Source organism: Pinus tabuliformis, chromosome 6, assembly GCF_031772625.1.
Source record: "Pinus tabuliformis cultivar Carrire ecotype Pingquan chromosome 6, CPIR1, whole genome shotgun sequence".
In the NCBI taxonomy this organism is placed as follows: domain Eukaryota; kingdom Viridiplantae; phylum Streptophyta; class Pinopsida; order Pinales; family Pinaceae; genus Pinus; species Pinus tabuliformis.
This window is the reverse complement of record NC_142292.1, coordinates 54,734,317-54,747,526: the sequence shown is the minus strand read 5'-3', so window position 1 is coordinate 54,747,526 and position 13,210 is coordinate 54,734,317.

Here is a 13,210-nt window from a genome sequence, read left to right as displayed (position 1 = left end):
AAAATCTGCAATAACCACGTGTTAGCCTTCTTGGTCAAGTGACTATTCTCATTCGTTCAACTAACATAAATATACTCAAAAAACATGCATAAACTATGAAAAATGGTGGATTGATGAAGAACAATAGGCAAAATGAGCCCAATAAGTTACCCATTTTTGGGGCTCATCAATTTTCACAAACTGGGATTCTTTGTACAACCTCCTTTGTTCACCTCCAAAAGTGGGAATGGTGGTATAATTCAGATCTAGCTTGATAGAGCCACCCACCTTAGAACCCAAAGATTTGGATAAGAGCATTCCAAAGCGAGGAGGTATATCAGCCACCACTATATCTATTACCACACTTTTCACCTAGATCTAAGCCGTATTTACCACCATACCTTTTATGATGCCTAATCACTTGACTCAATTGAAGTCAAAGGAATACATGTATTTGTATGGTTTGGTGATCTCTAAACCTAGCTATTCCATTACTGATAGTGGCATGAGGTTGCGTGAGGCCCTGCAATCCAGCATGCAATTATGCAACAAAAGGTCATGGATCACCAATTTCACACATAAAGGCGCAGTAGAGGGGTCCAATGCTTCCACATGTGGCCTGAAAACAACCATGGGCCTCTCCTCTTGAAGGTTCGAACTATCATGGGATGGTGTAGAGGTGGCTGGATGCATGAATTGAGATACTTGATATTTGTATTGAGGCTTCTTTAGAAGCTTAGTTAGAGGGACATGGATTTTTACCTTTTCCAACTCCTTCTGGAGATTGAATGTATGTTGGGCCTTTTCTGTATCCCCTGGTTTTGTTCTTTCTCCCTTCCCGCTGGCAGTTGTCAGCAGAACAAGTGCCTCCCTTTTTGTGTGCCCCTTAGGACCATTTCTCTCCTTATTCACAAAGACTCATGTCTTGGGTGGGTCAAGATGGATCTTACCTTTCCCTTTATCTAGTGTTGGAGGAACCACTTGGGGAGCAACTTCCCCTTGCTGTTTTGGTTTTCTTGTCCTCTTCTTTGAAGATCTTAGATTATACTTACGTTGTGGTTGTGTTTGCATGAACTCTGAAAACTGTTTGCAATAATAATCCATCTCTTCCTCCTTTGTTGTTGCTTCTCTATGATGACTAGCCTCCTGGTGAGCCATATTCTCATGTTCTTCTTAAGCAAAACTTGCATATATATTTCCCTGCATCTCCTGTGTATTTGACGGTTGTTCTTCAGGAGCATCTTCCAAGTATAAAAAATGAGGGATCTGATCAAGATGCTCCTTTCTTTCCCTTGGAAGTAGTTGCGGTGGAGGCATTCTATATTGCAGGTTATAGCCCCAGTTGTTGACTTGAGAATTATGCTTGGAGAGGTTCTTGTTCTCGATTTTGAGCTTTCCAACATTTTGTGATAAAATCTTGATGGGTTTGTCTAGATCCTCTCACTTAGGGTCTGATGACTCTCCATCTTGCACAGAGGAGGATACCTCTTCTTTTCCTATTTTGGGTTTAGTAGGTTCTTGCTTTGTCGCTGACTTCCCTGCCAAGGCCAGATTTGCTTCCACTTCGAGAACATCGATCTGAAGTTGGTCTAGAGTGGTAGACTTCCTTACTCTTAGGGTAAAGCCAACGCCAGAGTCAAAGGCTCCCGGGAAAACAAGGCGAGCTGCAGCTGGGGGAGGCTTTATGTTGGCTGGAAGGTTATTGAACTGTGTATTGAATCTTTTGATAAATTCTGAATTATCCTCCTTCGGATTTTTTCTTATGGCATTAAACTCAGTGAGGAGGTACTCATTATTCCTCTTTTCTCCCCATTTATGGGTGAAAGCATTTTCGAGCTCCTCCCATGATAATGGCATTTGGTAGGCCTTTGAACCACCTTCTGGCTTCTCCATCAAGACTTTTTACAAAAAGTCTCATGACCACATCCAGTTGTTCCACATTCAGGTTCTCATCAAAGGCACAAAAAGTCTCTACATGTCTCTGTGTTGTTTTGTCATCTTTCCCATTGAATCTAGGCAGAAGATTTAGGTAATCTTGGGGCATTTTAATAAGAGGCTGAGATAAATTAAGAGGTGTATATTTATTTAGCAAAAAGCTTGGAAGAGCCCTCTAGATTGGGGGGGGGGGGGGGGGGATTAAGATTTGCTTGAGGAACTCGGGTCAAGATCACAGGGGTTGCAGGGGAAGGAGGGTATGTCAGGGCCTTAGGAGTAAGTCCTGAATAATGAGCAGCAACAGGCTGGGAACTGGAGGGAACTTCAAAGGCTGGTGATATGGTAGCACAGTTTGGGGGAGTTTTCTCTTTCCATACTTTCTTGAAAAGCAACCTTTTTGGGTCAGATACAAATGGGGTTTTCTGCTGGGATGTATTTGAGCGAGTATGAGGCCTTTTAAAATCCAGGGTTATGAATGATAATGAGGGGTGTGTGGAGTCGCCAAGGTGATTTGAATGCAATTAGAATAGACTTCGCTCACCTAAACAAAGAGTGTTCAACTTGTCGTATCCCAGGGGAAAAATCTTTCAGTACGTTCCCCGACAATGACGCCAAAAGATGTCGTAGCTCCCAGAGACAGCCTCAGATCAAGACCAGTGCCTGGGCACATCTAGATTGGTGTATCTCAAATGATTTACAGGAAATTGGAGACATCACTTATGTTATATAAATACATACATACATATAGGAAATGGATTGGTTCATTTATCCAGATAAACAAGACATGGATTTCTGGTACTCCTTCATAGGTTCAGATATCAGAAATAAGCATAAGAATAGTGGAGGCCAAGTGTTTCAATGTCTTACATCTTAATCAGATTTTATAGAGTAGATGAGAGAGGACAAAGGGAATGAGCAACTCATCACATAGAGCATAAGGCTTCAAGCATTCTACACTTAACACATAGAGCTTGAGGAATTAAGGATTTCTATACTTATTTGAGTTACAAGGAGAAATTATAAATGAAAGAGGAGCTGAAAGTTATGATTCATGTGTTGCAGATTTAAAGATCTAATTTCAATAGTCCACACAGGAATATACATAAATAATGATGAGACAAATGAATCTGTGAAATTGTTACAGACATTTGCATTAACATGTAGATACTAATGAATCTATGAGGGAGCTTGAAATACATCTAGCAACTATAATTGCATGAATTCAGGGAAGAAGCATGAACATAAAAATGAGTTTGACAAGGGGAACACACTGTAATACTTGAAGAGGGAATCACCACTATTTCCATGATATTCTAAAAAGATCTGTATTAAAAAGAGTTACAGTTTGAAAATAGCATGTAGTGTTTTCTTTATAATTTCTGAACTTTTTCTAAGTCTTTCTTTCCCCTATTTATCTGGAGAGGGGAACAAGAACCTACATTACAACAAAAATATCTATGGTCTAGATTTAGCTATCAGGTCGACTAGCTGTATCAATCATGAATGGATCTGCAGCCCAAAATATTACAAAATTAAATGCCTCCTTGGAAGGAAGGCATGTTACAGGACAAAACTAAGAAATAACCGGAAATAAAAGTAAATGAAAGTCTTTGTGCCCATCCTGGGATCACCTCTGCCTCAGGCTACAATTTTTTCAAGGTATGGCATCTTGTGCTACTCAACTGACCCCGTCACTTCTGCCTTTACTGCTAGGATGCCTTGTTTTGTGAAGTGGGGTTTGGGTTAATTGTAAGTGCCTATCTTGGTGGCCTTTTCTATGTAGAGGGATGGGGCTCCATGCTGAGCCATTAATCTTCTTGATTCCCATGTACTACTCAATTGTTGTGCCATGCTCCATTTAAGTCTTCTAGCTGTCGACCCATCTGCCCATTAAACCTCTATACTGCACTATCGGTGCCTTGAGGTAGTGGGTGACATGCATCCCAGTGCAACAATGCAGTCTCACAGGCGCGGGCATTTTTCCTCTCAAATAGGCCAAACTAGCATTTTTTATTTCCCCCTTAAACCCATTTATTATAGCCCCTCATGTGGCTTTCCTCATATGACTGAAGGTTGGAACCAAGGTCTTAACCCTCAGGCACTAAGGCCTTCAGACCTGTGTCTGGAAGCCTTTTCCTTTGTATCTCCAAAATCCCACATATCGACGCTTTAACATACTTTACCATGCCTTAACTTTTTCCATAGTGTGGGATGATAGTCCGGACGCTAGATCCTTATGAGGAAAAATAACTAAACATATCGCATCCTGGAGGGTTTCTCGAATATCAGAGTCACACTGCTGGAGAGGTGAACCCTTTACCTTTTTCCTTAGCGCAGGCCGACAGTCCCGACATGATATCCTTATAGACCATGCCTTAATAATTTATCGCATCCGGAAGGGGGACTTTTTTCTTTATTACTTGGAAAACCGCATCTCGGTGCTTGAAAACCTCATACCTTTAGCTTTTCCCCTTAAGATTTGCGATCATCGATCTGTAGGTGATGTCATCACTGCCATGTGTCACCCTATGAGTGGTGACACATGGCACCTAGAAATGGCCCCATCTCACCCTTGAAAATGTTGAAACTGGTGACATGTGTCCCCAATATGGCCATGTCACTCTTCGTACTACTGCGTCACTCACTATACTGCAACATGGAGGAGAGAGAAAGGGGGCATCTGCCTTGGTTTTGCAGGCATTTCCTTTGTTAATGAATTTTGGCCTTTCCCGGGACTTTTGCATTGTATCGCAAAATCGACCCCCACAAAGTTCTATTAAGCCAAAATCCCGCTGATATGCCGAGTTGCGAGACTGCTGTGATGTGGGATGCGAGATTGCGCCACATAGAGGAGAGAGAAGGGGGAGGGCGTCTAGCTCCTGTTTTTTTCCTCTTTCCTTTGTTAGGTCGTTTTAGCCCTCCCCCAACGATACAACACTATATTGCAAATATTCCATGCAAGGTCTTTGAAGTTTCAGAACCTACTGATACGCCTATTTTGTGGGGTCACGGGACTACTGAGATGCAGGACTGTGGAGTCGCCGAGCTATGGGAAATCGCCACGTGGAGGAGAGAGAGGGGGTGCTGCCCACTCCTGTTTTGTCCGCCTTTCCTTTGTTAAACTTTTCGGTCCTCCCCTGACGATGTTACATTATATTGTAAAATCGACCCCCCATAAGGTCTGTTAAGTTTAGAACCCACCGATCCACCTATATGCTGAGCCACGGGACTGCGTGGTCGCCATGATGCGAGATTGCAGGAGTGTGGGATTGCACCACATGGAGGAGAGAGAAAGGGGGACGCCTGCCTTGGTTTCTTCAGGTTTTCCTTTGTTAACCCTTTTCGGCCCTCCCCCGACGATTTCTCATTATATCGCAAGATCAACCCCCGCAAGTTCTAGAGTTTTAGTTTACCATGGGGCTGCTGTGACAGTCGATTTGTGGGATGTGCGACTGCCCTCATACTTAGCCATTTTCTTAGTTTTCGAGGCTTTCCAAGTCAATCTTCAACATGCTCTAACTTTTGATCCATGAGTCCTTTTTTGGACTTCTATGTACCATTGGAAATCTCTTTCTGAGCACTAGGAACTGGAGGGGGGATGATAAAGCTTTGAGATCTTCTATGGCCTGGGACAGTGGCTCCAAAATTCACTGCTCTTGTGCAAACTTGTCTAATTGAATCCCACAATGCAATGAGTGACAACATGATCTAAAGAGTTAGACTCTTTCCAATCTTCTAGAAAATTTGGTAATGAAGTAGATATCAGCTACTTCCAGCTCTAGTTCTTGGTCTCCTATGATGAAGATCTACCGATCAATACCCCATATACTGATCAAATAATGTAGCAACTTATTTTGTGCTCTGAGTCCTGAGCTTCAAAAGAATTTCAATAACCCACAGTTCCTCAAAGCGTTGACACATTCAACACTTTGGGAAACCTGGTGATCTTCTTCCTCATGGCCCCTTTCCTTCCATTCAATGACCATGTTGTCGAAGTCTCCTGCAAACAAACCATTCACACTGATTAAATTCCTTTTCATGGATAAAAAAACTCGGAAAATCGATCAAAAGAGAGGATTTTTCTCTATTTTCTCTGCCCTGCGGCCAACGCATCTGTTTTAATTATTTTCGCGCTGACAACATGAGAGCCTTTTGGGGTCAAGGGAAATCAATGTGAATCTAATAAGCAGACTTGGGCTGGTCGCCCTTGACTTTAAAAAATAAAATTCCCCCTTTTAACCAACAAAAATCCCATGAAATAACATGAAATTAGAATGAAAAAAATGAGAAAAGGAAGAGATTTTACCTGCAGTTGACAGTTTGTGAAATGGTGCCCTGGATATCCCACACTGCTTGCCTAAAGAATCAAGGATAATAGGGTAAACTGCACTCTCCAATTTAGTCCAAGTGAAATGGTAAACATGTTTTTACTTTTGGTATATTTATAAGTTTTTAATTACATTTTTGCCAATATTTTATTATTTCCCACAATATCAGTGATGTGTGGTTGTCATTGTGCAGTTACAGGTTCTTTTCGGTGGTTACAGTGATCATTTGTAACTGATTCAATGAGTTTTTGTTTTATCTTTTTTTTAGACTCGTTAAAGAAAAACGAAAAAGGAACCCCCCTGGAGTCATCTTTAAGCTCTTTTCTGACTCTTGAAATATGAAAAGATTGCTGAGTACTTGTCTTTTTGAACTCGTTAAATTAAATGAATTGACATCATCTCAATATACATTTACCCCTTTTTCGCGACGAGTTTGACTATTTACGAAAAAGGTACACCTTGGTTGACATGGTCAAGAGGTTCTCCCAAATATTGTTTTCTACCTTTTCGAGTCCGAGAGATAAATTACAAAAAGGGACATGATGGAATTTTATTTTTCATATATTTTTCAAACTCTCTAAATATGAAAAAGATACCAAGTTATTCCTACGCCAGACTCGTAAAACTTAAACGATGAAATACTTGTCACCATGGCAAGATTGAGTTTCTCCTTCCTAGGACTCGTAAAACTTACTAGGATGGATTCATTCGAAGAATGAACTTATATGACAAGCATATGCTATCCCCTTCAAGCTTGTGATAAAAAATAATTGGGGTACTCACTAGAAATAGTGGGGGAAAATGAAAGTGAAACATCTCTTGTATAGGAAGCATGTCGCTCTTGAACATGACACTCATCTGTTTCTCATGTTGGGTTTGGGATATCCTCACTTAGTCACTTGTCTTTCCAGGTTTGGGTGATCCATTTTTCCTCTCATCTGACTATTCCATTTTGTCATCATGACCCTTAGTCCTATGTTGATTCAAATTCTGCCACACTCCAGAGTCATGTCGCTGATATGTTCAAGAGAAGTCCTATCACCAATTCTTACCTATACATTGTTTGACCTTTTGCTATAGTCTTGGATCATACTCATTTATTCCTCGTTTTGTGTCGATGATGGGGGAATCATCATGGCCCTCTTTTGATGGGTCATTTCCTGTAGACTTCAGCTTATTATCCAGGAAAGTGACTTAGAGATTCCCTTTCAGTACCTTAGAGCTTGCATGCCTTAATGGCAAGTTCTTCACATCCAACGACATGTTCTCATCATTGGCCTTCGATCGGATGATTCCATGATTATTCGACTTCAGATTCATTTTCACATTCATGGATTGTATTGTCGTACCTTGAGAGTCATTGTCATTATTTCTGATTTCTCTCGTGTCTATTAACGGTCCACATCATCGGCCACTGCAAAGGTCTATTAAGCCAGAACCCCATTGATATGGCGAGCTGTGATATTACGCCACACAGAGGAGAGAGAAGGGGGATGGCTAGCTCATGTTTTGTTCTGCTTTCTGTTGTTAAAGTCATTTTAGCCCTCCCCCAGCAGTACAACACTATATCGCAAATCAACCACGCAAGGTCTTTGAAGTTTTAGAACCCGCCGATATGCCTATCTTGCATTGTATCATAGAATTGGCCCTCGCAAAGGTCTATTAAGCCAGAACCCCACTGATATGCTGAGTTGCGAGACTTTTGTGATGTGGGATGCATTGCGCCACATGGAGGAGAGAGAAGGGGGGTTACTAGCTCTTGTTTTGTTCCGCTTCTTTTTGTTAAGTCGTTTGAGCCCTCCCCCATCGATACAACACTATATCACAAATCGGCCATGCAAGGTCTTTGAAATTTTAGAACCCACTAATACACCTATCTTGCAGGGTCATGGGACTACTAAGATGTAAGACTATGGGGTCGTCGGGATGTGGGAATTCGCCATGTGGAGGAGAGAGGGGGGGCCGCCCACTCCTATTTTTCTGCCTTTCCTTTGATAAACTTACAGCCCTCCCCCGGCGATGTTACATTATACTGCAAAATCAACCCCCTGCAAGGTCTATTAAGTTTAGAACCCGCTGATCCACTGATATGCTGAGCTGCGGGACTGCGTGGTCGTTGCGATGAGAGATTGCGGGAGTGTGGGATTGCACCACGTGGAGGAGAGAGAAAGGGGGTTTCCCGCCTTGGTTTTTTTAGGTTTTCCTTTGTTAACCCTTTTCGGCCCTCCCCCGACAATTTCTCATTATATCGCAAGATTAGCCCCTGTAAGTTTTGGAGTTTTATGTTACCATGGGGCTGCTATGAAAACCAATTTGCGGGATGTGGGATTGCCCTCATACTTAGCCATTTTCTTAGTTTTCGAGGGTTTCCAAGGAAACCTTCAACAAGCTCTAACTTTTGATCTAGGAGTTGTTTTTTAGACTTCTATGTACCATTCGAAAGCTCTTTCTGAGCACTAGGAACTGGAGGGGGGCCGATAAAGCTTTGAGATCTTCTGTGGCCTAGGACAATGGATCCAAAATTCACTACACTTGGGCAAACCTGACCAATTGAAGCCCACAATGCAGTGAGTGACAACATGATCTAAAGAGTTAGAATTCTTCTCCTCTTCTGGACAATCTGGTAATGAAGTAGATATCATCTACTTCCAACTCTAGTTCTTGGACTCCTATGATGAAGATCTACATATCAAAACCCCATAGACTGATCAAATAATGTAGAAACTCATTTTGTTCTCTGAGTCCTAAGGTTCGAAAGAATTTCAATAACCCACATTCCCTCAAAGCGTTGACACATTCAACACTTTGGGAAGCCTGGTGATCTTCTTCCTCATGGCCCCTTTTCTTCCATTTGATGACCATGTTATCGAAGTCTCCTGCAAAAAAACCATTCACACTGATTAAATGCCTTTTCATGGATAAAAAAATGCGGAAAATCAATCAAAACAAAGGATTTTTCTCTATTTTTCCGCCCTGTGGCTAGCATGTCTGTTTTAATTATTTTCACGCTGACAGTCCGAGAGCCTTTTGGGCTCAAGGGAAATCAATGCGAATCCAATAAGCAGAATTGGGCTAGTTGCCCCCGACTTTAAAAAATAAAATCCCCCTTTTAACCAACAAAAATCCCATGAAATGACATGAACATAGAATGAAAAACATTAGAAAAGGAAGAGTTTTTACCTGCAGCTAACGATTGGTGAAATGGTGCCCTAGATCTCCCACACTAGTTGCCTGAAGAATCAAGGATAATACAGTAAATTGCACTCTCCAATTTACTCCAAGTGAAATGGTAAACATGTTTTTACTTTTGGTCTATTTATAAGTTTTTAATTACATTTTTTCAAATATTTTATTATTTCCCGCAATATCAATGATGTGTGGTTGTCATTGTGCAGTTACAAGTTCTTTTCGGTGGTTACAGTGATCATTTGTGACTGATTCAACAAGTTTTTGTTTTATGGATTTTTTTCATACTTGTTAAAGATAAATGAAAAATGAACCCCCCTGGAGTCATCTTTAAGCTCTTTTCTGACTCTCGAAATATAAAAAGATCACTGAGTACTTGTCTTTTTTAACTCGTTAAATTAAATGAATTGACGTCATCTCAATATACATTTACCCCTTTTTCAGGATGAGGTTGACTATTTATGAAAAAGGTACACCTTGGTCGACATGGTCAAGAGGTTCTCTCGAGTATTTTTTTCTACCTTTGCGGGTTCGAGAGACAAATTACGAAAAGGGACATGATGGAGTTTTCTTTTTATCTCTTTTTCAAACTTTCTAAATATGAAAAAAATACCAAGCTATTCTTCCGTCAGACTCGTAAAAATTAAACGATGAAATACTTGTCACCATGGCAAGATCGAGTTTCTCCTTCCTAGGACTCGTAAAACTTACTAGGATGGATTCATTTAAAGAATGAACTTATATGACAAGCTTATGCTATCCCCTTCAAGCTTGTGATAAAAAATAGTTGGGGTACTCACTCGAAATAGTGGGGGAAAATGAAATTGAAACTTCTCTTGTATAGGAAGCATGTCGCTCTTGAACATGACACTCATCTATTTTTCGTGTTGGGTTTGGGATATCCTCATTCAGTCACTTGTCTTTCCAGGTTTGGGTGATCCATTTTTCTTCTCATCTCACTATTCCATTTTGTCATCATGACCCTTAGTCCTATGTTGATTCAAATGCTGCCACACTCCACAGTCGTGTCGCTGATATGTTCAAAAGAAGTCCTATCACCAATTCTTACCTATACATTGTTTGACCTTTTGCTATAGTCTTGGATCATACTCATTTATTCCACTTTATTCCTCGTTTCGTGTTGATTATGGGGGAATCATCATGGCCCTCTTTTGACGGGTCATTTCCTGTAGACTTTAGCTCATTATCCAAGAAAGTGACTTAGAGATTCCCTTTCAGTACCTTAGAGCTTGCATGCCTTAATGGCAAGTTCTTCACATCCGATGACATGTTCTCATCATTGGCCTTAGATCGGATGATTCCATGAGTGTTGGATCTCAGATTCATTTTCACATTCACGGATTGTATTGTCATACCTTGAGAGTCATTGTCATTATTTTTGGTTTCTCTTGTGTCTGTTAATGGTCCACATCATCGGCCCCCGCAAAGGTCTATTAAACCAGAACCTCGCTGATATGCCGGGCTGCGAGACTATTGTGATGTGGTATGCGAGATTGCACCACATGGAGGAGAGAGAAGGGGGGGCGGCTAGCTCATGTTTGTTCTGCTTTCCTTTGTTAAGTTGTTTTAGCCCTCCCCCAGTGATACAACATTATATCGCAAATCAACCATGCGAGGTCTTTGAAGTTTTAGAACCGTTGATACCCCTATCTTGCATTGTATCGCAGAATTGACCACCGCAAAGGTCTATTAAGCTAGAACCCCGCTGATATGTTGAGTTGCGAGACTGTTGTGATGCAGGATGCGAGATTGCTCCACATGGAGGAGAGAGGGGGGGAGGCGGCTAGCTCTTGTTTTGTTTTGCTTTCCTTTGTTAAGTTGTTTTATCCCTCCCCCAGTGATACAACACTATATCGCAAATCATCCATGCAAGGTCTTTGAAGTTTTAGAACTTGCCGATATGCCTATTTTGCGGGGTCACGGGACTACTGAGATGCAAGAATGTGGGGTCATCGGGATGTGGGAAATCTCCATGTGGATGAGAGAGAAGGGGGGCTTCCCACTCCTATTTTGTTTGCCTTTCCTTTGTTAAACTTTTCAGCCCTCCCCCAGTGATGTTACATTATACTACAAAATCGACCCCCTGCAAGGTCTCTTAAGTTTAGAACCCGCCCATCCATCGATATGCCGAGCTGAGGGACTACGTGGTCACCGTGATGTGAGATTGCGGGAGTGTGGGATTGCACCATGTGGAGGAGAGAAAAATGGGGCCACTTGCCTTGGTTTCTTTAGGTTTTCCTTTGTTAACCATTTTCGGCCTTGCCACGATGATTTCTCATTATATTACAAGGTCAACCCCCGCAAGTTTTGGAGTTTTATGTTACTGCGAGGTTGTTGTGACAACCGATTTGTGGGATGTGGGATTGCCCTCATACTTAGCCATTTTCTTAGTTTTCGAGGATTTCCAAGTCAATCTTCAACAGACTCTAACTTTTGATCCAGGAGTCCTTTTTTGGACTTCTATGTACCATTAGAAAGCTCTTTCTGAGAACTAAGAACTTGAGGGGGGCTTATAAAGCTTTAAGATCTTTTGTGGCCTAGGACAGTGGCTCCAAAATTCACTTCTCTTTGGCAAACCTGACCAATTGAAGCCCACAATGTCGTGAGTGACAACATGATCTAAAGAGTTAGACGCTTTCCCCTCTTCTGGACAATCTGGTAATGAAGTAGATATTAGCTACTTCTAGCTCTAGTTCTTGGTCTCTTATGATGAAGATCTACAGATCAACACCCCATAAACTGATCAAATAATGTAGCAACTCATTTTTTGCTGTGAGTCCTGAGGTTCGAAAGAATTTCAATAACCCACATTCCCTCAAAGCGTTGACACATTCAACAATTTGGGAAGCCTGGTGATCTTCTTCCTCATGGCCACTTTCCTTCCATTCGATGACCATGTTGTCGAAGTCTCCTGCAAGAAAACCATTCGCACTGATTAAATTCCTTTTCATGGATAAAAAAACTCGGAAAATCGATCAAAAGAGAGGATTTTTCTCTATTTTTTCCACCCTGTGGCCAGCGTGTATGTTTTAATTATTTTTCGCGCCGACAGCGCAAGAGCCTTTTGGGCTCAAGGGAAATCAATGTGAATCTGATAAGCAGACTTGGGCTGGGCCCCCGACTTTAATATATAAAATCCCCCTTTTAACCAACAAAAATCCCATGAAATGACATGAAATTAGAATGAAAAACATGAGAAAAGGAAGAGATTTTACCTGTAGTTGATGGTTTGTGAAATGGTGCCCTGGATCTCCCACACTGCTTGCCTGAAGAATCAAGAATAATAGGGTAAACTGCACTCTCCAATTTACTCCAAGTGAAATGGTAAACATGTTTTTTACTTTTGGTCTATTTATAAGTTTTTAATTACATTTTTGCCAATATTTTATTATTTCCCGCGATATCAGTGATGCATGGTTGTCATTGTTCAGTTACAGGTTCTTTTCGGTGGTTACAATGATCATTTGTGACTAATTCAATGTGTTTTTGTTTTATCTCTCTCTTTCTTTTTCTTTTTTTTTAGACTCGTTAAAGATAAACAAAAAAGGAACCCCCTTGGAGTCATCTTTAAGCTCTTTTCTGACTCTCGAAATATGAGAGGATCACTGAGTACTTGTATTTTTGAACTCATTAAATTAAATGAATTGACGTCATCTCAGTATACATTTACCCCTTTTCTGAGATGAGGTTGACTATTTACGAAAAAGGTACACCTTGGTCGACATGGTCAAGAGGTTCTCTCGAATATTGTTTTCTACCTT